Source organism: Erithacus rubecula (assembly GCF_903797595.1).
Source record: "Erithacus rubecula genome assembly, chromosome: 29".
NCBI classification, from domain to species: domain Eukaryota; kingdom Metazoa; phylum Chordata; class Aves; order Passeriformes; family Muscicapidae; genus Erithacus; species Erithacus rubecula.
In genome coordinates this window covers 1,514,459-1,541,817 of record NC_136681.1, presented here as the reverse complement: position 1 = coordinate 1,541,817, position 27,359 = coordinate 1,514,459, and positions in this window count along the sequence as shown.

Sequence of the window (27,359 nt, the reverse complement as noted above, 5' to 3'; positions counted from 1 at the left end):
CAATCCCAGCTCCAACTCAGTTCCATTCCAGCTCCAATCCCAGTTCCATTCCAGCTCCAATCCCAGTTCCATTCCAGCTCCCATCCCAGCTCCAACTCAGTTCCATTCCAGCTCCAACTCCCATCCTATTTCCAATCCCAGCTCCAGCCCAGCTCCAGCCCCAGCTCCCAGGTCTGTTCCTGCTCCTCCTGAGGGGGAGGTGATGCTGCTGGGTGCCCACGTGGCTCTCCTGAGCTGGCAGGGTCCCCAGAGGAGCAGGGACAGTGTCACTCTCTCGCCACATCTGCGCCGGCGCCTTCAGCTCCGCGCGTCTGTCACCGTGAAGGGAACCAGAGCTGGGAATTGCTCCTGTCCCGGAGCTGAGCACAGACTGGAGGCAGCAGCAGGAGCTTGGGGGCTCCAAAGGGAGCTGAGAACAGCCCTGGGCCCGGCTGTCACCCCTCCTGCTGAGCTGTCACCAAAGGCACCCCAGACATTCCAGCACCGCTCCCACCCACGGGGATGGAACACTCAGGACGGGATCTGCCTAAAAATAAAAGCAAGGAATGCTCCAGACCTTCCTGAAAACACAAGGAGACACTGGAGTGTGGGTGTCACTGCAATAAAAATCCTTGGGAAGGTGTCAGCAGGATGGATCCCTGCAGCCCAAAGTGGTTCAGGAGCTTTGCAGGGCTGAGCAGCTCCTGGGGGAGCTGGGGTTATTTTAGGGAGCTCCCTTCTGGCTGGCGTGCCCCAAAATAGGATTTTTGTCTTCCTGGAGTGAGGTTGGAGGGGAAAAAATGGTTGTGTTTGCTCAGACAACAGGATTGCAGTTCCCTGGAACAGTCTGGCTTGGGAACACCTTCCTAAAAACAGCTTGGGATGGTGAAGAAAGAAAACAATAATCCTAAGGGGATGGTTGATGGGATAAGGAAGGAAAACAGTTCCTCCTAAGGGATTCTTGATAGGATAAGGAAGAAAAACAGTCTTCCCAAAGGGTTGATTATTAGGATAAGGAAGGAAAAGAATCTTTCCTATGGGCTGGTTAATAGGATGAGGAAGGAAAATTGTCCTTCTTTGGGCTACTTGACAAGATAAGGAAGGAAAATTGTCCTTCCCTTAGATAATTTGGTAGGATGAGGAAGGAAAACCCACTGTGAGGTCCCACCAGTGGGCTGGAGCAGGAGCACAGCTCTCTGTAGATGGACAAGGATGCCACGGGTGTAAAATGCAGGAAAAACAAAGGTTGCAGCTCCTGAGTGTAAAATCCAGATGAAATTCACTGTGACACAAAGCTCAGCATCACTCAGGCTGATGCTGAGGGCAGCAGTGGGATCTGGGATCCTCCCTGGTCAGGATGGATCCCTGGATAAATCCATGAAATATCCTGGGATGAAGGTGATGCTGCTGCTCTCCCTGGAGATTCCTGTTCCCAATCAACCCACGGCAGCCAATAAATGTGGGGGCTCCAAACACCACAAAACACAATTTTGAGGGGAGAGAGCTGATGAGGCACCAAGGAGGTGACAGCAGACAGAGAATTTGGGTGTGTTTCTGCAAAGATCTCAAAGAAGTGAGGGCTGGAAAAGCAAAGCACAGGGAGGCTGAAGAACATTTGTCAGCCTTGGATGATCTTAAACTTGAAGATTTAATTTAATTTAATTTAATTTCTTTTTCAGTATTATTCTATTGTATTGCTATTTATTTTATTTTATTTTATTTTACCTTCTTTATTTTAATTGTTTAATTTAATTCAGTTTTATTTTCTTTTCTTTTATTAGTTTTATTTATTTTATTTTTTATTTGATTTAATTTTATTTCAGTTTTACATTGAACCCCATATTTTAATAAACAGAGGCACCACAGGGAAGGGTTACCCATGATTTATTCCCTGATTTATTCTCCACTGCCATCCACCCTGGGAAATTCCCAGCTCCCTCTGCCATTCCCACACCTTTGCTTTGACCTTTCTAAAGAAAAGAGAAATTCCACAGAAATCCAGACACCCCATGGGATTGGTTGGGACTCAAAGTTCCAAACTCTGGGCTTAAACTTTAAGATTTTAATTCATTTATTTTGGTGGTACAGAACATCCAGATTATCCCTGAGTGGTGAGGGAGGCAACAGCCTTGGCAGAATATTTGGTGAAATTTGGCTTTTCTGAGGTGTTCCAACCCAGTCTGGATTAGCCTTGGAGCACCCTGGGATCGTGGGAGTGTCCCTGCCCATGGTAGGGGTGCAATGAGATGGAATTTATTATAACCCAAAGCACTCCACGGATTTACAATCCTAAAATCCAGAGCTAAAGATAAATTTGGCTTCCAGCAGAGCTGGTAAAACCCTTTTTTCCCCATCCTTCCCTGCTTTTCACCCTCAGGATGGTTCTTCCTCACATTTCCCTGCAGATGTTTTCTCTGTGCTCCTCATCCAGGCCCCACTTCCATCTGCAGCAGCTGCCCCCCATCCTGTCCTAAACCAGCCCCAAAACCCCAGAGAATTCTGCCAGCACCTCATCCCCCACATTCTCTTACCCAAACACACCCGTGCACCCCCAGAGGGACTGGCCAAATTAACTGACTTGTCCTCCCAATGAATGGAATGGAACTAACCCCTCATCTGACACAAATAATCAATTTTCTTTCTCTGTCCCTGCCTGTTCCCCCTGAGCTGCATGGGAGGGAAAGCAAAGGTGTGCTTTGGGGTGGAATTTGGGGTGGAATTTGGGTGCAATTTGGGGTGAAATTTGGGGTAGAATCTGAGGTGGAATTTGGGATGGAATTTGGGATGGAATCTGCGATGGAATTTGGGATGGAATTTGGGATGTCCTTTGGGGTGGAATTTGGGGTGTCCTTTGGGGTGGAATCTGGGGTGGAATTTGGGATGTCCTTTGGGATGAAATTTGGGATGTCCTTTGGGGCGGAATTTGGGATGGAATTTGGGGTGGAATCTGGGGTGGAATTTGAGGTGTCCTTTGGGGTGGAATTTGGGTGGAATTTGGGATGTCCTTTGGGGTAGAATCTGGGGTGGAATCTGGGTGGAATTTGAGTGGAATTTGGGGTGGAATTTGAGATGTCCTTTGGGGTGGAATTTGGGATGTCCTTTGGGGTGGAATTTGGGATGTCCTTTAGGGTGGAATCTGGAGTGCCATCCAGCACAGCTGTCACATTTCCTCCTGCCTCTCCCATCACATTAAATTTTCAGGATGTCTCGGAGCCAGCCCAGAGCGAAGGAGCCACGATGGATTCCTGGCTGTGGATGTTTCCAGGTCCCTGCAAGAACACCTTCAGCCCAGACAGAGGGACACAAAGCATTTATTCCAGGCTCTCAGAGCCAGAGCCATGCCAAGGACCCAGCAGGAGGGAGGAGAGGCAGATGGAGGGGGAGAGGAGGTGAAACGCAGCCCCCCATGTCTGGAAACACTGAATTTGTGATTATGGAATAGGAATAAAACATCCCTTTCCCTTAAAATCGTGGTTGTGACATCTAGATTGATAATGTGTGGCTTGCATTTCTCTTCCCCCTGTATTTCTTTTCAATTTGGCTGTTTGACTTTACAGCTTTTGTGCAAACTGAGGTGGAAAATCTGTTTTTCTGAACATCCTTTGGGTGTGGAGAGCACAGCCAGGCATGTGAGGATAAACAAAGGGAGGGGTTCACAACAGAACATTCAACCCAAGTAAATCCATGGGGTGAAAATCCCAATTTAACCTCCTGATTCCGTGTCCTGACTGTAAAACCTGCACAGGGCAGGGGAGAGCAGGCAAAGGTCAACTTGAGTCCTGTATTTTGACATTGTCATGGAATCATGGAATCATGGAATGGGTTGGAGTGGGGAATGACCTCAAAAATCACCCAGCTCCAGCCCAAACATCTTCCCCTATCCCAGCTTGCTTCAGGAGAAATAAGATTTTTGGATAGTAAATTAATATGATTATGTAGCAGTTGATTTATTGTTTATTTTTTAGTTTTAATTATATATTTTAAGATTATTGTTTATGTGATTATGTACTTTTGATTGGGGTTTTTATGTTGTGTTTTCTACGAGTTTTTTAGGTATGATGATTCGTTGTTGTTCAGAACTTTGCTGCTTACTTTTATTTGATTTTTTTAATTTCAGTGTTTTGGTTTTTAGTTTGCTATTTTTTTATTTAGTACAATTTATGTTTTAGTGGCTTTGAAGGGTTTTAACAAGTCAGAATCCAAGCTGACACCCGTCAGTCAGTCAGGGTGGTGGCACAGTCCCATTCCATGGTGCTGCATCCTCCTGCAGGGGCAGATGTGGCTCAGCTGGAGCAGTGCTCCTGGAGAAGGTGCAGTTTCCTCTGAAGGTGCAGGGATGATGTGGAAGGGTCTGGTTTTCCTCTGGAATCCAGTGGGAAAGGCTGCTCTGCTGTTCCAAATCTCAGTTTTTATCTGGGTAGGAAATGTTTGGCTCCTCCCCCTGGGTGGAGCATCTCCCAGTGGGATGATGGAATTTTATCAGCCATGCATTGGGACTCACTGGCCATGAACAGGAGAGATCTCCTGGATGAAGGGTGGGTCATGGGAAGGATAAAGATGATTGCCCAGCTGGTTTAAAGATGTCCCATTAGCAGATAATGTGTGCCAGGAGATCAGGGTCACTGCCACACCCAGTTTTTAACAATGACCCATTAACAGGAGATATCTCCCACAGGGATAGGAATCGCTGCCACACCCAGTTTTTAACAATGGCCCATTAGCAGGTGATACCTCCTGGATGAAGGGTGGGTCATGGGAAAGATAAAGATGATTGCCCAGCTGGTTTAAAGATGGCCCATTAGCAGAAAATATGTGCCAGGAGATCAGGGTCACTGCCTCACCTGGCTCAAGAGAAGGGGACAGAATCCACATTTCTGGCCACATCAACCCAACACGTATGCAGAAAAAAAACTAGGCAGCAAAATGTGGAGAAAAGCAGCTAAATATATTTTGGCTGGTGCATACAACACAGAGCACGGCCTGGACTTGTTCAGACACGTCACTGTAGCCCAAATTTGTTCCATTTTGTATTACTACATTCAAACCCCATCCAACCTGGCCTTGGACACTTCCAGGGATGGTTTTTCAACAAATTCCCCAGCCAGCACTCCCTGTGACGTCAAATTTGAACTCCAAACCCGCATCTGGCCTTGTCCCCAAACCTCTCTGGATGGTGCTGTAGTTAATGACTTTTATTAACAATGCTAATGAGATCGCTAAAAATGTTTATGGGACAAATTCATTTAGAGAGACAAAGCTGCTGGAGGACTGGGGCTCTCCTGGGCCTGGCTCTCCCAGCTGTAATTATTATTATTATTCCATAACCAGCCCAGGAGTTTGGATCTATTTCATTCTAATATTAAGCAATAGCTTTTCTTTTAATCTGCTCGTGTTTTCCCCAGGCATTTTGGAGGTGGTGGGGAAGATCCTGGGTAATAAAATGTGAAAAATGTGGGAGCAGGCCTGGGAAGGGCCTGTGCCACATCAACATTGCTCTGTCTCAGATGTTTAGCCCCAAAAAACATCCAAAAATTTTTCTTTGGACTAACAGGGGGCTGCTGCTCAGTGAAACAACTCAGGATCCCCCCCTGACCCCCATCCCTGCCTCTGCACCCCCAGGATGGAGTTCCCCGTTGAGTATGGAGTTTTTAGGGGAAATTTCTTCATGGAAATTGTCCAGTCCTCCCTCAGCAGGTCGTACAGGGCAGTGCTGGAGTTCCTAACCCTGGGGGGATTTGGAAATGGGTGTGGCACTTGGGGACACGGGTTAGGTGGCCTTGGCAGTGCTGAGAGAACAGGTGGACTCGATGATCTTGGGGGGCTTTTCCAACCCAAACAATTCCATGATCCTCTGATTCAATGACTTTCCTAATTCTTTTTCTGAGGGAAAAAACTGTCAGCTTGAAACATGGACTGTATTTATTTATTTGATTGATTGATTGATTGATTGGGAGAGGGACATTTTGGAATGCATTTCAACCTCCATCCACCCATATGGGATTTCTGCTGAGGGATAATTGGGAAAAATGCTTTGAACTCTCTGAGACCTGAAGGAGCTGAGGTTTGGAGTCTGTGCCTGTGAAAGGCTGGGTGATTTCAGGGCAGAATCCTGGATTTTCCCAGGGGGATCTCCCAGGCTCAGGAGCTGAGATCCACCAGGCACTGGGAGCAGTGCAGGGAAGGGATGTGCTGGGAGTGGGATCTGCCTGGCTGCAGAAGGGATTTGTCCATGCAGAGGAACTCAGAGCTCCTCTGCCATGGTGGAAGGTCCAAAATCTTAGTCCTGAGCTCAGCAGGGCAGGTCTGGGATTAGGGCTTGGGAAAGCACTGGATTCCAGTGGTGCTGGGGCTGGGTGAGATGGACTGAGCTTGGTTTGTAGTAGGAACAAATTGAAGTCCCACAAGGATGATCCAAAATTTAAAGCCCCTCTGGAGCTGGTGTGGGAGAGCTGGGATTGTCCAGCCTGGAGAAGGGAAGGATTCAGGGAGAGATTCCAGCACATTCCAGAGCCTGAAGGGATCCAGGAGAGCTGGAGAGAGACTGGGAACAAGGGATGGAGGGACAGGACACAGGGAATGGCTCCCACCAGGAAAAAGGAGATTTAAATGGGATTTGGGATGAAATGAGGGTGTGAGGGGCTGGAATGGAATTCCCAGAGGAGCTGTGGCTGTCCTGGATCCCTGGGAATGTCCAAAACAGGGTTTGGAGCACCTGGGACAGTGGGAGGTGTCCCTGCCCATGGCAGGGGAATTCCAAGGTCCCTTTCCAGCCAAACCATTCCAGGATTCCATGAGCTGCCACCTCCTCAGGGATGCTCAGGGATGGTCCCCAGCGAGCAGGAACAAACCCTCACCTGGCCCAGGTGGGACTGGAGCACCACAAAAAATTCCTCTGAGGAGAAACCAGGTCATACTGAGAGCCAGGGATAGATCCCTAAAAACACAACCTGGATGGATCCAGCAGGATCCACGTGGATTTTTTTCTGTGAAATCTGCAGTTTGCTTTGCCAGTTCATGGGACAGAACAAAACAACTTTGCAGAGGGTGATTGGAACAGCAAAGCTCAGCTTGCCAAGGCCTGGCCCAGGGTTGGGATGCTTCAAATCTATGGGAAATGAGATTTATCAATGTTTTGCTCCAAAGAAACCTTTACTGATCCTTTTCTTCCCTGTTCCCACATATCCAAGTAAAACAAAGATCAAAACAAAACCCATTTCAGGCAGAAAATGCTTTTTCCCAGAAGGGCACAGCTGGGGGAGCCTCCAAAAAAACCCTCTGAGGATTTGGTTGCTGTGGTTGGTTTTGTGCAGATGAAATGTTCAGAAATGAAAGCAGTGAAATGCCAGGATGGAGAGTGACTGCTCCTGAGCAGGAGTGGAATTGTGACCAGGTTGGAATTATTGATCCTCCTGGAGTTTGACACAGCCAGAAGCAATATGGGGGTGGAAATCTGGGGGAGTGAATTAAGTATAACTTTCCTTTAATAGGAATTTATAGGTCATTTAAGGCTTAATGATCTCTATCCAAAGCTATTGGTTTTGGAGTCCTTAGGAGGGAAAAAACATGAAAGGGAAACATCCCAAATTTCTGGCTGGAGAGGAAAAAAATACCCCAAGGATCTCTGCATCAAAGGCAAATCATGTGCTGGGAAATAGACTTGGGGAAAAAAAGGGATAAATGAGTTTTGGAGGAAGTGGATGCCTGGGGAATTCTGCTGAATAGGGCCCTGAGAGGGGAAAAAAAGAAGAATAAAAGCCACTGGGGTTAAGGAGTGATGTAGGAGCAAGGAATTTATTGTAAATTTGGGGTGTAGAGCTGAAAATCAGGGATATTGTGCCCAGCAATCAGGGATGTCCAGAGGGCAGGTGGGAGGTCTCTGTGTGTGGAGGGAATAACGAGTGGGAAATCATCCTGCCAAGGCCTCTGCTCCCAAAAATTGGCTTTTCCACCTCCAGTCCTGAGAAGAGAAATGAGAGGGGAGAGCAGCAGAGAGATTGATTTCAGCTGCTCTCTCCCTGAGAAAATGGAAGTGGAACAGTTCCAGAGGCTGCTGGGAGAGGCCTTGAGCTCAGCCCTGTCACATCAGATTATTCCAAAATAAAGAGGGAAAAAAAAGGGATTTTTGAGGGAAAACAACCTGGATGTGGCAGAGGTTAAACTCTGCTCTCCAAAATAACATTGGGAATGGGAAGTGATGGGGGTTGGTTGGTTTTAGAGGAAAATTCCAATCCCTGCTGTCAGTGCCTCACTGAGGTGTTTTAGTGGGTATTTTTAAAGGGAAAAAAAATGGTATTTTAAGGAAAATATTGAAGGATGAGATGTTTTTCTAGTGGGAAGTGTCTCTTGGTTGGCCTCCATGGCCTTTGCAGGTTCCATCCAACCCAAACCAATCCAGGATTCTTTGAAATTCCCAGCTAAAATCAAAACTTCAGTTCCCCATTGCCTGGAATGACAGGATTGAATGGACCTGTACCTATTCCAGGTGTTGCACTTTGATGTTTGAACTATATTTTGAAAATAAAAAACCTTTTTCCTTTGCTCTACACCAAAACACAGAGAAAAGCAAAACTTTCCATCAAAAAGTTATTTTTTTTAATTGAGCTCTTGATGTCTGCACGTTGCTCCAGCCACTGCTGCTCCTTCCTAAATGGGAATGGAAAGCTTAAAAAATCTCTTTCCAAAATCCTTGCCTGGCATATTATGAATATCTTAATTAAATGAGATTAGGGAATCATCTCCAGGGGGTCACTGGAGTCAAAGTTTGTAACTGCAACTTTCAGATGGGTCCTTTCAAGCTGTTAATTGGAGGCTGTTTAATTATAGTCCAGGCTTTTCCAGGAATTAATACTTGGAGAGATTTAATATCCTGCTCCGTACTCCTGATGCCACAGTCCCTGTGTGGAGGAATGGGAAGGATTTTCCTTGAGGAAAATTGCATTATTTTTTATTTATTTAAATTATTTATAATTTTTTTGCTTTGGGCACTGTGTGGATGACCAAACCCCGTTTTTCTCCTTTGGGATGTGTCATTTTTTCCCAAGCAATGAATCCCATTCCCAAAGCTCAGGAGGGGCAGAGGAGTTAATTCCAGAGCCAGGCAGCACTGGGGGGCTGCTCAGAGGTTTGTTTGTTGCTCCTGCTCTGATCAAACACGGCTCCACTTCCCTTTGTGCTGCTCCAGCTTCTCCTCCACTTGCTAAAAATAGTGGAAAACATTCCAGTGAACAATAGCACCGAGGGATTCACTTTCCTCCCCCCAGGAGCGAGCTGCTGTAAAGAAATATTGTTTCTTAATTAATCATTTATCCACTTCATTAGGTGTTGTCAGCAGCGGAATGAGGAATGGGGCTGCTGAGATTTTTGGATTTGTTTTGTTTTCCAGAGATCATTTCAAGGAGCAGCTGTGACAGCAGCACTGAAAGCAGGAGTTTGGGAATGGGGGGTTGATTCTGGGGTTTAATTAATTTGGGATGTGGAGCTGGGATAGTCCAGGAAGGGACATGAGGATGCTCCAGCACCTGGAACCTCCCTGGGGATGGGAGAGCAGGGAATGACTTCAGGAAATTTGGGTTAAGAGGAGTTTGGGGGGGACAGGGATGTCCCTCCCATGTCTATCCTACACAGGTTGTGCCCCAGATGACATGGAAAAAAATGGAGCAAATCCAGAGGAAACCATGAAGGGCTGGAGCAGCTCTGGGTCCAGGCTGGGAAGGAGAAGAGAAGGATCCAGGGAGAGCTCAGGGCCCCAGCAGAGCCCAAAGGGATCCAGGAGAGCTGGGGAGGGACTGGGGATGGAGGGACAGGACACAGGGAATGGGTCCCACTGGGAAATGGGAGATTGAAATGGGATTTGGGATGGAATGAGGGTGGGGAGGGGCTGGGATGGAATTCCTGCCCCTGGATCCCTGAGAGTGTCCAAGACAGGGTTTGGAAACCCTAAATCCACCCTAAATAGAAATGCAAAGAGACCACAGCCCAAAGCACAAGCTCCAAGAAAAAAAATTAAAAAAAAAAAAAGCAAGAAATGGAAGAAAATTAAACTCTAATGCCCAGAGCCCTTTCAGCGATTTTATATTTCTTTAATGATCATCTGGTTTTGATTTTATTCATGGAAATAAAAAGGCTGTGGTTGAAATGGGGCATGGGATGCCTCTGTGTGCAGCCAGCAGCAGCAATTCCTCCTTGCTCCACGGATTCCAGCCCTCCATCCCATGATGAACTGAGCACACTGCATTGATTGCAACCAATTAGGAACCCCTTTGTAACTAAACACAAAATTCTCATTCACCACGGGTGCTGATTGTCTCATGAGTCTTTATTTAAAACTCAAAATAAAGAAACTTTCACCCAGGAGAATCCGGGATGTATTTTTAAAGAATCCAAAATAGAAAATATGGAAAGATTATTTAGAGTAAATGGAATAATTGAGGGATTTGGCATCAGTGTTTGCTCCTCTCCATGGGACTGCCCATGGATTTCTGGAAGTGTCCAAGGCTGGACAGGGCTTGGAGCACCTGGGATAGTGGGATGTGTCTGGGCTGGAACTGGATGAGCTTTAAGGACCCTTCCAACCCAAACCATCCCATAATTCCATGATATTTATTCCAGGGAATTCTCTGGGAATTCCGTCACCACCCTCACAGAAGACAAATCGTATTTGTAGCAAATCTGGCTTTAAAAACCTCAATTTTTGGTTTGTAACATCAATTCTGATTGGTGGTTTCTCCACACCCAGGAATCAGGAGAGGTCTGCCCTGGTTTTGGAGAGGGAATAAAAGATGCTATAACCTCTGAAATAAAATTTAATTCAAATTTCTGCTTCTTCAGGACAGCCTGGAGTTTGTTTAGCCTGTCCCAGTACCTGAAAAATCATTATTAGTCAAATAATTTTTGATTAAGGTGTTGTAGGAAAAGGTGTTGATTAGAACTGAGCAGGTCTCAGGTATTTCAGTTCATTACCTGGAAATGAGTTATTGGGAACAAGCAGTTCAATTGATAAAAGGAAAAAAATCAATAGGTGAGATTGTTGGCATTAATTCAGAGTTCATCATGGATTTCCCCCCCACTGGGATTTCCAAACTTTTGCAGATTCCATCTCAGACCTAAATTTAAGTTTCTCAGAGCCAAGTTCGTGGCTGAAGTCAAGTGGATCTTCAGCAAATCTTTATTTTCACCCAGAGTTTGTTCAAAACACCAAAATTGCAGCCAGTGGGGAGAAATGAGGAGAGCTATAAAAACAGGCTGGACATTCCTGAGTGGAAATTGCTGGAAATTTTCTGGATGCTGCACATTAATGAAGGTAATGGTAATTGAGTTTAATCTTTGTGTTATGGTGCGTGGCAAGGATCAGGATGTTGTGCTCAAGGAGAGTCCTTCAATCAGCAGGATTTCACTAAACACAGAGGGAATAAAAAGGGAATGTTTTACAGATTAAAGATTGGAGAAATGCTGGAGGAGTGCTGGGAGCTGGCTGGGCAGGGTCAGTGGGATTCACTGGGGATGTTTGGGAGAAAAGGAGGATCAGGGGGAATTTCTGGCTCTGCACAAGTCCCTGCCAGGAGGGGAGATTTGGGATTTCTGACAGGACAGGGACAGGAGGAGAGGGAACATCCTCAGGGGAGCTCAGGGTGGGATCAGCAGGAATTTCCCCATGGAAAGGGAGAGGAGGGGTTGGAACTGCCCAGGGGGGGTTGGACCATCCCTGGGGTGCCCAAGGGATGCCTGGAGGTGACACTGGGAGCTCTGGGGACAAGGAGAGGATCCAGCACAGCTGAGATGGATGATCATGGGAGGGATTCTGGGATTTCAGGAACCACAGTTGTAGGATTTGGCTACCTAACCCTAACACCCAATTTAATCCTAACATTAACCCTAAATCTAACCATCACTCCAAACATTACCTTAACCATAACCAAACCCTAATCCAAAACCCAACCCTAACTCTAACCTTAATCTTAACTCTGACCCTGGCCTTAACCCCAATCCCAAACACAAACCTAACCTTAAACCTAACACTGACCCCGATCCAAACCCCAACCCTTACACTAACCTTAATCCTGCTCTGACCCTAATCTTAATCCAAATCCTAACCCTAAACCTAAATTTAACCCTAACCCTAACCTCACCCCTAAATCTAAACCTAACACCAACCATAACCTTAACCCTAAAACCAACTCTAATCCTAATCCCAAACATAACATTAACCTTAACCTAACTCTGACCTGAACCTTAACCCTAATCCTGACCCTAACCTTAATCCTAACCCTCACTTTAACCTTAATCCTAACCCCAAATTTAACCCTAACCCTAATCCTAACCTTAACCCTATCCCTAAACTTAACCCTAAATCTGACCTTAAACTTAACCCTCACCCAAATCCTAAATCAAAATCTAATCCTAACATCAACCTTATCGCTAACCTTAACCCTAAATTTGACCCTAACCTTAATGTTAATCCTAACCCTAACCCAAACACCAACTAACCCCAAGTCTAACACTAACCTAAACCTAACTCTGACCCTAACCTTAACCCTGATCCTAACCCTAACCCTCACCTTAACCATAATCCTAACCCAAAATTTAACCCTAATCCTAACCTTAATCCTCTCCCTAAACTTAACCTTAAAACTGACCCAAAGATTAACCCTTACCAAACCCTAACCCAAAATCCAATCCTAACCCCAAACCTATCCCTAACCTTAACCCTAAATCTGATTAATGCTAATCCTAACCCTAACTCAAACACCAGCGTAACCCCCAGTCTAACACTAACCTTAACCTAATTCTGACCCTAACCCTTAACCCTAACCCTAATCCTAACCCAAACCCTAATCCTAATCCTAATCCTAATCCTAATCCTAATCCTAATCCTAATCCTAACCCAAACCCTAATCCTAATTCTAATCCTAACCCTAACCCTGATCTCCTACCCCCTCATACCAATGACAAGAATAACTCACTGGTTGCTCTCGTGTTGTTCTGATCAGAGGCAGAAAGGACCAGAACAAATAATTCCAGCTGATAATTTGGGGTCAGTTAGGGCAGGAGATCGATCCTGTGTGCCAGGATTGATTCCCTGCAATTCCTTAATTGCAGCTAAACGGGCAGAATTTCATTTCACATCTGATTTCCACTCAAATGTGTGAAGGAAAGGGAAGTGTGAACCCACACAACACACCCTGAGCTCCCCACTGCCCTCCCTGACTCCTCAGCCAACATTCCCTGAATTCTGGAACCTGGAGAAAGTTGGGGCTCCTTGAGGAGAATCACTCAGTGTTTCTGTGTGGACAGAGCAGATCCCTCAGGTGGCTGCTGTCTGCTCCAGGTGACATCCAAGTTTTTCATTTCCTTTTCCCCTCTCCTGCTGAGCCAGCGTTTCCCAGCTCTCCATCCATCCCAGCTCTCCATCATCCGCGTCTCCCGGCCCATTAATTAATTTCTGTTTTAATCAAGGGATCACATCTTTCTCTCCAGGCTCATCCATCATCCTGGGCTCTTGGTGGAGCTGCAGATGTGCATCCATCATCATTCCTCAGGGAAAGGCTGCTGGGGTGGGAAGGGGGGTGATGTGCCAGCACTGCTGGGTGCCAGGGAGTCACAAAATCACAAAATCCTGGAAAATTTGGGTTGGAAGGACCTCAAAGCCCATCCAGAGCCACCCTTGCCATGGGCAGGGACATCTTCCACTGTCCCAGGGTGCTCCAAACTGCCCATTCCAAACAGGGTCACCCATCAGGTCTCCAAAGGTGCATCTCTAATTAATAAACCATAGTGGAATTAATTAAATGAGAAGCAGTGCCCGGGGAGTCACTAAATCACAAAATCCTGGAAGAATTTGGATTGGAAGGACCTAAAAGCCCATCCAGAGCCATGGTCACAGACACCTCCCACTGTCCCAGGGTGCTCCAACCTGCCCAGCCCATTCCAAACAGGGTCACCCATCAGGTCTCCAAAGGTGCATCATTAATTAATTAAGCATAGTGGAGCTAATTAAACGGGAAGCAGTGCCCAGGGAGTCACAAAATCACCAAATCCTGGAAAAATTTGGGTTGGAAGGACCTAAAAGCCCATCCAGAGCCACCCCTGCCATGGGGACACCTCCCACTGTCCCAGGGTGCTCCAAACTGCCCATTCCAAACAGGGTCACCCACCAGGTCTCCAAAAGTGCATCACTAATTAATTTAGCAGAATTTAATTAATTAAAGGGGAAGCAGTGCCCAGGGTTGATGATGTCACATCCATCCCTTGTTAGCACCATGCTGGTGGGGGAGGGAGCACAGAGAGTTCAGGTGACAAAAGCTGGGGAAGGGGATTTTAGGACGTTGAGGACCACCCTTTGAGCCATAGTTTTATTTCAGGAATAGAATTTATCCACGTTTTTGATCAGAGAAGAGAAAATGTGGGAATGGAGCCAAAATAATCACCCAGATTGGTGTCAGCCTTTCTGCACCAGGTCAAATCATCTAAAAAATTGCCATAATTTTAATTTGAATGGCTCAAATTTGCATTTTAGTCCCAGGTCAAATATCTGTTAATCCACACAAACAGTTTTGCTGCACAAACCACTCCAGCATTCCTCTTGGGAAGGGAATGTCAGCTCTGGATTAGGCACAATGATAAAAAAGTTGGTGTTTTTTTATTTGATCTCTGCAGCAAAAGCTGAAGTTATTGGGAGCAGCTCCAAAAAGCTGGATTTCTCCCTTGACTGGGCTACATTCAATGTCAAGACTCAAGCAGAGCTTAGATAATTTTAAAATATTGTATGAATAAAAGGTGCAAGTAGCTTTCTCTCCGAGCTGTCACTTTGCCAGTCTCGGTTGGAGAGCAAGGCAATGATTTTCCCAGATTTTCTGCCTTTAGACTGGAACAAAAGGCATCACGTGGAGGCTGAAGAAGGATTTTTTTTTTCTTCTTTTTGTCTTCTTTTTGTGCCCTTGAAGGTGAAAAATAAAGAATTGGGTCTGAGAGAGGAGGGGGAAACCTGAATATCTAAAACCACCTGAGATGCTCTTCCTCAAATCCCTCATCCACCATTTTCCCTGCAAAAAAATGGGATTTTTAATTCATGTTGATGTGTTCAGGATGATTTCCAGCCCTTCTCCTCAGGCAGTTCCTCAGGGAAAACCAGCCCCTTTTATTTCCCAGCCCCTTTTATTTCCCATCCATCCCCTTTTATTTCTCAGCCCCTTTTATTTCCCAGCCCCTTTTATTTCCCAGCCCCTTTTTATTTCTCAGCCCCTTTTATTTCCCAGCCCCTTTTATTTCCCAGCCCCTTTTATTTCTCAGCCCCTTTTTATTTCCCAGCCCCTTTTATTTCTCAACCCCTTTTATTTCTCAGCCCCTTTTATTTCCCAGCCCCTTTTATTTCCCATCCATCCCCTTTTATTTCTCAGCCCCTTTTATTTCCCAGCCCCTTTTATTTCCCAGCCCCTTTTATTTCTCAGCCCCTTTTTATTTCCCAGCCCCTTTTATTTCTCAACCCCTTTTATTTCTCAGCCCCTTTTATTTCCCAGCCCTTTTTATTTCTCAACCCCTTTTATTTCTCAGCCCCTTTTATTTCCCAGCCCCTTTTTATTTCCCAGCCCCTTTTATTTCCCAGCCTGTTGTGCCACTCAAAATCTTCTCCCAACCCTCCTGCTGGGGCTGCAGGAAGCCCAGGAAACACTTTTTATTCTAGGAATGGGTTTTTAACTGGAAACTGAACCTCATTTCCAAAGGGAAACTGCCCTGGAGTGGAAGGAAGTGCAGGAGGAAAATTGAATTTTTCTCTTGAGGAAACGGGGAGGGCACATGTTCCAATGCTTCATCTCCCATAAGAAATTAATTTTCTTTTTCCTAATGTTGTGTTGTTCAGTTTTCCCCAAATTCCTGGCTCAAATTCCTGGCCCAAATTCATCCCATTGAATTTGGTCTTCTTCCAGTTGAATCCAGGTCTTCTTCCCATTGAATCCAAATCTTCTTCCAGTTGAATCCAGATCGTCTTTCCATTGAATCTGGTCTTCATCCAGATGAATCCAGGTCTTCTTCCCATTGAATCCAAATCTTCTTCCAGTTGAATCCAGATCGTTCTTCATCCAGATGAATCCAGGATTTCTTCCTGCTGAATCTGGGTCTTCTTCCCTTTGAATTTGGTTTTCTTCCAGTTGAATCCACATCATCTTCCCATTTCTTCCAGTTGAATCCAGATAATCTTCCCATTGAATTCAGGTCTTCTTCCAGTTGAATCCAGGTCTTCTTCCAGTTGAATCCAGGTCTTCTCCCTATTGAATTTGGTCTTTTTCCCATTGAATCCAAGTCTTCTTCCCACTGAATCCAGATCTTCCTGTTGAATCCAGATCATCTTCCCAGTTGGATTTGGTCATCTTCCCATTGAGTTTGGTCTTCTTTGAGTTGAATCCAGGCCTTCTTCCTGCTGAATCCAGGTCTTCTTCCCATTGAATCCAGGTCTTCTTCTCATTGAATCCAGGTCTTCTTCCTAGTTGAATCTAGGTTTTCTTCCTATTGGATCTAGTCCTCTAGTTGAATCCAGATCATCTTCCCATTGACTTTGATCTTCTTCCTATTGAATCCAGATCTTCTTCCAGTTGAATCCAGATCATCTTCCTATTGAATTTGGTCAACTTCCAGTTGAATCCAGGTCTTCTTCGCATTGAATCTGAGTCTTCTTTTGGTCTTCTTTGAGTTGAATCCAGGTCTTCTTCCCACTGAATTTTGTTTTCTTCCAGTTGAATCCAGATCATCTTCCCATTGAATCCAGGTCTCCCCATTGAATTTGGTCTTCTTCTGGTTGAATCCAGATCTTCCTGCTGAATCCAGGTCATCTTCCCACTGAATTTGATCTCCTTCCCATTGAATCCAGACCATCTTCCAGTTGAACCCATTCCATCTTCGATGCCAATTCCCATCCTGGAAGTGCCCAAGGCCAGGTTGGCTGGGGCTCAGAGCCTTGGTCTAGTGGAAGGTGTCCCTACCCTTATTGGACTGACCTCAGTGTCCCTCCCAACCCAACCCATTCCACAATTCCAGGCCATTCCAACTGGGATCTACAAGCACCTTCCAGAGGGAAACACTGACAGTGAATTCCGTTAATTTGCATTTCCCCCACCTCTAATCAACCCTCTGTAAACATCAGCCCTTGGAAAATCACCTCTGACAGCACGAGCCAGGCTGGCAGGAGCAGGGAAGGAGAATTAAGGTGCTTCCCTTTCTGCTATGCAAATCTCCCTGCTAATTATATTTTATTAATATTGGGACACCAACGCTCTAACTCTTGTTTTCCCTCATCGTGTCCCTGGTTAAAATCAAATTGCAAATGTACCAGCTCAATATTTGTCTGAATCACTTAAGCCTCTGACTTTCACTGCTCTTGCAAGCAGCTCCTCCAGTTATACCAGAATTGGGAGTGTTCCTCTCCCCTTTTCTCCCCTGTTTTTGAGGTATTTTGCCATGATTATTCCAAGGGTGACACTGACATTTTGTTATGATAAATTGGCTGGGTCATTATCATCAGGAGGTGGTTGGGTTGTCTTATATTTATAATAAGGTGCTTTTCATTGCAGAATGGGTGGGAAATGGCAAAAAACACCCTTTTTTTTTTGTTTTAAACAGCCTTATCTCGCAGCTTTTCTGCTGGAATTGAAGAGGAAAATGTTATATTTTTTCCCTTTTCATTCTGGAGAGAGGCTTTGAAAGGGCCTAATCAAACACAAATTGGAGCCTTGAGCTTGGAGTTGTCTGCAGATGAGTGAGTCTTTGAGGCTGGAGGGTTGATAATCCCCCATTCTGCCTCTTCCAGGCATCATCACCCCACAATACTTAGTCTGACTTTATTTTTATGGAAAATTATGTCAGGACCACATCCACCAGGCTGTGCAACACCCGAAATCTTGATTATTATTTTTTTTAATGCATAAACTGTTGGCTTTGCCATACTTGGGTCGAGCCTTCATCGCGCCTCTGACATTGTTTATTTTTGGGGTTGTTTTGTTGTTCAGGTGCAGCAGCAGAGTGAAAAAAAATCCTGGGGGAAAGCGACCTAAATGTGTGTCAGGCTGAATTTGGGAGCTTTTGCTCCAGATCTGTTGTGATAGAAATGCCAAATTCCATCAGCTTCGTTTACTTCAGGTGGCTCCTGCAAATCCTCCCGCTGCCTTGTCCATCTGTTGATGCTGATGTTTTTCATTCCCTGTTTGGGTTGTTGGGGTTTTTTTTCCTAAATGGAGAAATGAGGATACTCTTCACCACAAGTTGGAAAATATTCCCTGTGTTGTGGAGCTTATCAAAGAAATTGATGAGTTGGATCAGTTGGGCTTTGGGTTTGTTTTTTTTTTTTCCCAGAAGAAACAAAATAATTGAGAAGAGAAAATATTTCTTGGTTGACAGAAAACATTTAAATCTGTAATTATGGCTGGGAGGGAGTTGGTTTTTGGTGGAATTGATAAGGAGCTGGATTCCACAGGATCCATCCTTCCCTCTTGGAAGACCCTATGGCCACCAATTCCTGACCTTTCCTAGCCACTGGCTGGATTCTCCATCCACAAAAACTCAAATTTCTGCCATTTTGGGGGTCGTGGAAAGGTTTGGGTTGGGAGGCACCTCCCATCTCCCATCAGGTCACTCCAAACTTTGTGGCTGGGCTGATCCCAGAGGAAGCCGTGAAAATAATTAATTCCTTATGTCTCATTACCACAATAATTAGCATTTTGATCCCTAAATGGCCACACATTCACCTGGCTGGTGTCCCATCAGCAGCCTGCTGTAGGAACTCCAAGGAAATCTTCCCTGGCATGCACCCAGCCCAAAATTTGCAATTTTTTTTCCCAAAATTCAGAATTTTTTAAGGGACAGGTGAGCACTGAGAGAGGCAGACAGAGAACTCCACACAGAATATTTCCCAGGAGGGTGAATTCCATGTGGTCAGCCTCTGTCAGGTGCCAAGGTGACATTTGGGGACCTCAAACCCCTCTTTAGGGCCAATGGTGACAATCAATTCCTCCAGTCATTGCCATCCCCGACTATTGTGGGGTAATTCCAAGAGAAAATTCCATTCCTGAGCAGCCAAAGAGGACCCACATTTCCTGAGGATATTTTTTATTATCCATAAAATAATTTGCAGCAAGGTGGGGGCTCCTCCTTTTGCTTTTTCATGATGGATTCCACCTGGTTTGGGTGGAAAACTCAATTTTTCACTATTCCAGCCAAAAGAGTTCATCTTCAGCAAACCCTCGAGGGGGGGAAAGCAGAGATCAAAATAAAAACCTGGGGAGAACAAAGGTCACTGTGAGAAACAGGGATTTGGGATGAAAATCCCTGGGAGGAAACATCTGGGAAGAGCTCCAGGGTGCTGAAGCCTCCTCTGAGCTGACCTGAAACAAAAATCATCAGTGCTGGGCTGGGTTTTTTCTGTTTTTAGACCAAAATATGGGAATTTGCTGCTGTCTGTGGCACAGAGCTGCAAAGGAGGAGAGGTGGAAACATCTGGAAAAGGGATAAAATGCAGCAAAAAGGGGAAGGAGGAGAAGTGTGAGGTTGTTGATTCCATTTGATGATGCCCTTATTCATTTCCCATTGTAGTGGGAGCTGCCAGGTGGTTTTGGCTTTTCATTTCCTTTTTTATCAGGTTTGGATAACAATGGAAAGTCCTGGAAGGATGGGAGGAGCTGGAATCACCCAGCCCAGACCAGAGCTGGGGGAATTATTTGGGATCTGGTGCTGGAGAGGAAAGTGGGAATGAAGAATGAGACAAATCAGCCTCATCCCCATTTCTTCATGGCAGGAGGATTTCAGGGCCTAAATCACAAAGTTTTGCATTCCTGAACTGTAATTAATCAATCAATTAATCAGTGGGTACCACCTGTATCCCTTCCAAGCATATCCAAGAAGTGGGAAAATAGGGGTGACAATGTGGGTTTTTCAGGAAATCAGGGGGGCTTTGATGAAGCAAAAGAAGAACTTAAAATGTCCCAGCATTGACCCCAAGGTGGGAGCCCCTCTCTGGACCCTCAGTGCTCCCAGAGGTGTCCAAGGTGGAGAAGATTTTGTGTTCTGGGCCAAGGGAGAGCTGAGCCTGAGCTCCCAAAGCCCCTTGGTGGCCCCTCTGGCCCTTGGTGGCCTCAGCCACAGTCCTACAAAGGGAATGGTTTCCCACTGATAGAGGGCAGGGGAGATGGGATTTTGGGATTTTGGGATGGAATTCCTGGCTGGGAGGGTGAGGAGGGGCTGGGATGGGATTCCCAGAGGAGCTGGATCCCTGGAAGTTTCCAAGGAGCAGCCTGGGACAGTGGGAGGTGTCCCTGCCCATCCAGGGGTGACACTGGGTGGGATTTCAGGTCCTTTCTACCCAAACCATCTCCTGGACAGATTTAAAATTCCCAAGATCACAGAAGGAATTCAGGAGAGCTGGAGAAGGACTTGGGACAAGGGATGGAGGGACAGGACACAGGGAATGGCTCCCACTGCCAGAGGGCAGGGCTGGATGGGATTTTGGGAAGGAATTCCTGGCTGGGGTGGAATTCCCAGAGGATCTAGGGCTGTTCTGCATCCCTGGGACTGTCCAAGGAATATCTGGGACAGTGGGAGGTGTCCCTGCCCATCCAGAGGTGGCACTGGGTGGGATTTAAGGTTCATCCCAAAATTCCTACCATCCCATTTGCTTTGGAGCTCTGTCCCTACAATGGCACCATAGGGAATGGGACCCACAGCTCCTCATTCTCCAAGGAAAAGGGAAGAAACCCACCCAGGAAGCAGCAAACCAATAAGAAAATAAATTATTAAATACCAACAACACGTTATTTATTTAAACTCTGCCTCCCTGAGCAGGATCATCACCCGGGAGAGGAATTATTTATTTTGAAATCCTCACTTTTCTATAAATGAAGACTTTCAAAAAGAAAACCTCACCAGCAAATCTGCATTGAAGGCCTAATCCAGGTTCATTGCAGCTCCTTATCCCACAAAGTTGTGATTGAAAAAGGGGAAGATAATGGGAGCTTTTTGTCCTGAGGAGGCTTTGGGAAGCCAAGACTTTCATGTGAGTCGTGTTAAAGGATTTTCTGCAAAATTCTCAATCTGAGGGAGAAGAAAAACCTGGCCTGCAGCCCTCAGGAGCTCTCCTTTTGAGTTTGTTAAGCCTTTAAAAAGTTTTACCTTTATTTATCTCCAGGATTTTATTTTCCCCTTCCCCTGTACGCGATCGCTGTTGGAAAATCGTGGTTGGGGAGATGGCAGAGCTGATGATTTATAAACCCCCACAGAGGAGGAGCTCAGCAGCTTTTCTGCATGGAAATCCTCCTCCTGCAAGCAGGATTCAACCCCAGCCACGTGAGGAAATTCAGGAAAAAAAATGGGAATTGGCACAGTTGGCTGGAAAGCGAGATCCCTGTGGCTGGGAGACGTCAGGGCTGAATTAGCACCACGCTCTCTCCATAATTTCCTGGCTCTGGTGGCATCTCCAGCCCTCCTGCTCCAGCTGAGAGGCTCTGAACCACCAGATGTGGGCAGTAAATCCTGATTTTCCCTTCTGGGAACTGGGGCAGATGCAAAGGAGGCTTTGCCAAACTCCATCCTGGAGCTGGGAACAAACTTTTGTCTCCTGCAGCAGGAGCTGAAGCAGGAGCTGAACTTCCTGATTAGTCTGATCCCTGATTAGGCTGCAGATAGGCCCTGATTAAAGTGCTCTTGGCTATTTTGGAGATCCAGATAAATATTCATGAGTGGAGGAGAGGAGAGTAAACAGAAAACAAAGCAGAGCCTGGCAGAGCTGGCCTGGAGATCCAGGGGGAGGATCCAGGTCTGAGGCTGTGGAATCATGGAATGGGTTGGGTTGGGTTGGGCTGGGTTGGGTTGGGCTGGGTTGGGCTGGGTTGGGTTGGGCTGGGTTGGGCTGGGTTGGGCTGGGTTGGGTTGGGTTGGGTTGGGTTGGGTTGGGTTGGGTTGGGCTGGGCTGGGTTGGGTTGGGTTGGGATGGGTTGGGTTGGGCTGGTTGGGCTGGGTTGGGTTGGGCTGGGTTGGGCTGGGTTGGTTTGGGTTGGGTTGGGTTGGGCTGGATTGGGTTGGGCTGGGCTGGGCTGGGTTGGTTTGGGTTGGGTTGGGTTGGGCTGGGTTGGGTTGGGTTGGGTTGGGTTGGGTTGGGTTGGGCTGGGTTGGGTTGGGTTGGGTTGGGTTGGGTTGGGTTGGGTTGGGCTGGGATGGGATGGGCTGGGTTGGGCTGGGTTGGGCTGGGTTGGGTTGGGTTGGGTTGGGTTGGGTTGGGCTGGGTTGGGTTGGGCTGGGTTGGGCTGGGTTGGGTTGCGCTGGGTTGGGTTGGGCTGGGTTGGTTTGGGTTGGGTTGGGTTGGGTTGGGTTGGTTGGGTTGGGTTGGGTTGGGTTAGGTTGGGTTGGTTGGGTTGGGTTGGGCTGGGTTGGGCTGGGCTGGGTTGGGTTGGGTTGGGTTGGGTTGGGTTGGGTTGGGTTGGGTTGGGTTGGGTTGGGCTGGGTTAGGTTGGGTTGTGTTGGGTTGGGTTGGGTTGGGTTGGGTTGGGTTGGGTTGTGTTGGGTTGGGCTGGGTTAGGTTGGGTTGGGTTGGGTTGGGTTGGGTTGGGTTGGGTTGTGTTGGGTTGGGCTGGGTTAGGTTGGGTTGTGTTGGGTTGGGCTGGGTTAGGTTGGGTTGGGTTGGGTTGGGTTGGGCTGGGTTGGGCTGGGTTGGGTTGGGTTGGGCTGGGTTGGGCTGGGTTGGGTTGGGTTGGGCTGGGCTGGGCTGGGTTGGGTTGGGCTGGGCTGGGTTGGGTTGGGCTGGGATGGGATGGGTTGGGTTGGGCTGGGTTGGGCTGGGTTGGGTTGGGCTGGATTGGGTTGGGTTGGGCTGGGTTGGGTTGGTTTGGGCTGGGTTGGGCTGGGTTGGTTTGGGGAGACCTTAAATTCATCCCTGACCTCATGACAGGGACATTTCCACTGTCCCAGATTGTCCCAGCCTGGCCTTGGGCATTTCCAGAGATCCAGGGGCAGCCACAGCTGCTCTGGGAATCCCATCCCAGCCCCTCACTCCCTCCCAATTCCCAAAATCCCATCAAATCCCAGTCTCCACAAGCTGGAAGCCATTCCCTGTGTCCTGTCCCTCCATTCCTTATCCCAAATCCTTTTCCAGCTCTCCTGGAGCCCTTTTAGGCTCTGCAAGGGGCTCTGAGCTTTCCTTGGATCCTTCTCTTCTCCAAGCTGGACAGTCACAACTCTCAGAAGATTATTCTGGATTTTCCAGGCAGTTGTCAGAGGGGAGAGAAACTGGGGACAGACAAACACAGGGAATGGTTGGGATTTTGGGGTGAGAGGGGCTGGGATGGAATTCCCAGAGGATCTGTGGGTGCCCTGGATCCCTGGCAGTGCCCAAGGCCGGGCTGGGACAATCTGGGACAGTGGGAGATGTCCCTGCCCATCCAGGGATGAATTTAAGGTCCCATCCCACCCAAACCATTCCCAAATTCCAACCCCTGCTTTCCCAGAGCACATAAACCTCTTTCCAAGCTGTTCCATTCCCCAATTCCCAGCTCCTTGTCGCTTTCCCCGTTACTTTAACAAAGTTTTACGACTTTTAATTTCCTTTTGTGGCTTCTCAGCCGATTTCCAACCTCTTCCCGAGGCGAGGCAGGGAGACAGAGCTCCCAAAAAACCACACATCCATCATTGCCTCGTTCCCCTCCCTTTCATCCACAACCACTCCTCAACCACTTGGACAACTCGGAGCTGGCAATTAGACGCCTCCTTTGTGCTCCTGATGAAGGGAGATTAATTAAATCAGGGCTTTTCAAGCCTAGAACAAATCCAGGAATGCTTTTTTCTTTTTTTTTTTTTTTTTTTTTGCCAATTTTCTCCTCCCTTTAAACCTGGAGCCTCTTAATTTCAGGCACCTGGCCTGGAGTGAGTGTTTTGCCCTGATGGAGAGCAACAAACTGGGGATTACACACAGAAGTCTTGTGGAAAAGCTGCTTTTTCCTCTCCAAAATGCAAATTATGGAATAAAACAACGTGGAGATGGGAGGGGAGGTTATAAAATTTCCCTCCCAAGAGGTTTTAAAGTGAATTTTCATTTTTAACCACATCTGGGAGAAAGAGGAAAACGCAGGGTGACTCTGTGGGATAAATTCCATGACAAGAGGAGCAGCCTCAGGTTGTGCCAGGATGAATTTGGGTTGGATTTAGGGAAAATCCTTCATGGGAAATGTTCCCCAGCCCTGGCAGGGGTGGAGTCCCCATTCCTTGGGGGATTCAACTGTGGAAGTGGCACCTGGTGACATGGATCAGTGGTGGCCTTGGCAGTGCTGGATTTTTGGAATCAATTACCTCAGAGGGCTTTTCCAACCAAAATTATTCCATAATTCCACGTTTGTTTGCTCCACAGCAACCTGAACCTCAGGGAAATTCCTGTATTTTCAGTTTTCTCAGGAATTTCTGCACTTCTGGCCTGTTTTCAGGGTCATTGGAGGGGTTGAGGCTCCTCAGGGAAATCCTGGATTGGTGGAAGGACAATCCCTAGATTCCTGGTTAATTAAAACACTCATCAAGAGACCAAAGTCACAAATGAGTCATTTACAGGGGAAGGGAAGGGATTTAACTTTCCTCCCAACCTAAACCATTCCAGAATTCCCTGAAACCTCTCCCAGGGATGGCCAGACCCAAATCCTCCTCAGCAAAGCAACCTTGGGGTCATTGGTGTAAAAATAATAATTTATAAATATTTTTAATACCTAAAATCCAGGAGATTGAGCATCAAACCTGCTCCTTTTTCAGTGCCTGCAGCAGAGAGGTTTTTAAAAATATATTTTTTAAGGAGCCTGGTCTTGCTTTGAGAAACCTGGAGCATGTTCAGCACTGGGAAAAGGGACCAGGAGCTGTTCTGGGAATGTGTGTCAGGCCCTTTCCTGCTCTCTTATCCAAGGAAAAAAGCATTGCTTGACATAAATTGTATTAAAAATTAATTAAACACCTCCAAAATGCTGGAGGTGGCACTGAGGGCATGGCAGGGACACGGGGAGGGAGGATTCCATGGGGAGAACATTCAGGGCTGGCAACTCTGGATTTTCCTGCTGCTCCAGATCCAGGAATGTGCCACCCCCTGTGTCCCTTCCCAGATTTCCTCACCCTGGCCCTGCTCAGCAAATTCCAGCAGAATTCCAGCAGGAAAACAGCTCAGGCTGAGCAATTTCACACGGCTCTGGCTCAGATCTCATTGGAATTTTTTTTTTTTGTTTTAAATTCTGGCCCCCATCCCCCTAGAGGGAACTCACAGCGTCTTGGGCACCCAAATTACCCACCTGAAATAAAATTTATCCTTTCAGTCAGAGGGAATTTATTCCAGAGGGATGCAGGGTCTCTTGGTATGGAAACAAACATCCCTTCCAGGCTCTTTTTGCTGCTCCAGAGGTAGAAAATTCCAAATAAATTCCTGCAGAACGCTGTGCCCTCCACCGAGGTGCCCCCGGGGGTCTCATCCCGAGCTGACACCTCCATCCCTTTCTGCTTCCCTGGTCTCTCCCTGCCACCTGCTGGAAAAAAAAACCGCAAAAAAAGTGAATTTATCCAAGAAGAGAAGGGGCTGGAGGTTTCTCAGGTGGAATTTGGGAGATTTTGGGAGTGTCCAAAACTGTCTCAGCCCACGCTGCATTCTCCCTCAGGGTCAAATTCCCCCAGGATTTGGATTAAAAATTGGAATTTTTTTTTGAGATTAAAATTCGGATTTTTTTTTTGGAGAGGAGTTGGTTGCCCAGGGAAGGTGTGGATGCTCCTGGAGGTGTCCCAGGCCAGGCTGGACAGGGCTGGGAGCATCCTGGGACAACAGAGAGGTGGCAGAGGTGACACTGGGTGGGATTTAAGGTCCCTCCCAACCCAACCCAGTCCGAGATTCCACAATCCCATACCCACTGGGAAGAAAAAGGGGATTCCAAGGAGTGTGTGGGATGGAGAGAAGAAGCTTTTAGGGAAGTGATGCTGGAGGAAAGATCTTGGGAGAGCCTCGGGCACTAAAACAACCACGAGGATCCGGGTGAAGGGTCCTGAAACCTCGGGAGGAGCCGCAATTCCAGAGGGGAGACCCCACAGAACCTGCTGGGTGCACCCAGACTCTTCCCAGGGGTGATTGACAGCAGTCAGTGCCAAAAATTGGATTCATTCACATGCCAAAAAAAAGCTTTTTCCTATTCTCTCCCCCTTTTTTCCCCCGTTAATTGTACAAAGATCAAACCCGCGTGAGTTTTCCAGGGGATTGGGGTGTCCCCGTCCTGGGGGATGCTCAGATTCCACCAGGACACGGCTCTGGGCAGGGAATGGGGACAAACTGGGCTGGTTTGGGATTTAGGAGCAGAACCTCCCTTCCCTCCTGTCCCTCCTCCAAAATTCCTGCACCCCAAAATCCCAAATCCTCATTGCAGGAGAGGAGATCCACCCCCATTCCCGCACGTTCCCGTTTTCCTCCCAGGAGCGGAGCAGCAAACGCAGGTCTCTGCAGCCCTCTAGTGCCCGCAAAAACATGGGAAAAAACCGAGTTTTGTGGGTTGGGGTGAGGACCAAGGGCAAGCACAGCTCGGGCTCGGCGTGTCGGGATCCGCATCCTCAGCATTCCAAACCATTCCCCACTGCCAGAGGGCAGAGACGGGATTTGGGGAATTCCCGGTGTGAGGGTGGGGAGGGGCAGCAGTTCAGACCCCCGCTCCTGATGCCCGCAAAAATTTGGGACAAATCCTTTGGAATTCCTCATTCCCACAGCCCGAGTGCTCTCCCTCAAGGATCTGATGCGAATTTAGAGCTTGGAGCTGCACTGGAACGTACAAATCTCTCCAAAGGGGGACTCGTGTTTGGAGAATGCTGCAAACATTTCTCCTGAACCATCCCCGACCTCTTCTGCACGACTTGGAGCTCCTCAGAAGCGTGGCAGGAGATAATTCTCACTCCAAAGGATTCGTGCCTGAGGCAGCCAGAGGAGCGAGAGCACATCGATGTTTTATGTTTATAAATAAATGCCCAGATCCACGAGGACAGGGAGGGTCTGTTGGCCACAGGGAGCAGGGCAGGGGCTCAGAGCCAGCAGGGATTTGGGACAATTGGCTCTCTTTGGAATGTCTCAATCCCACAGCCCTGGTGCTCTTCCTCCAGGGCCCGATGTGAATTTAGAGCTGGGAGCTGCACTGGAAGGTGAAATGTTATGGGTTGTGTAAATGCTTTTGGCATTGCTGCAGCTCTGCTGTGTCACCGATTTTGGGATGTGCCAGCACAGCCCCGGGCCGGGCTGGGGGCAGTGACAGGCTCGGATTGTCCCTGGCACATCAAACCAGGGAGGGACACACCCGGTGCTTTGGGTTTGCCACTCGCAGGTTTTCGTGGGGCTCTAACGCTGCCCTCAGGGATTGGGACATTTCTGC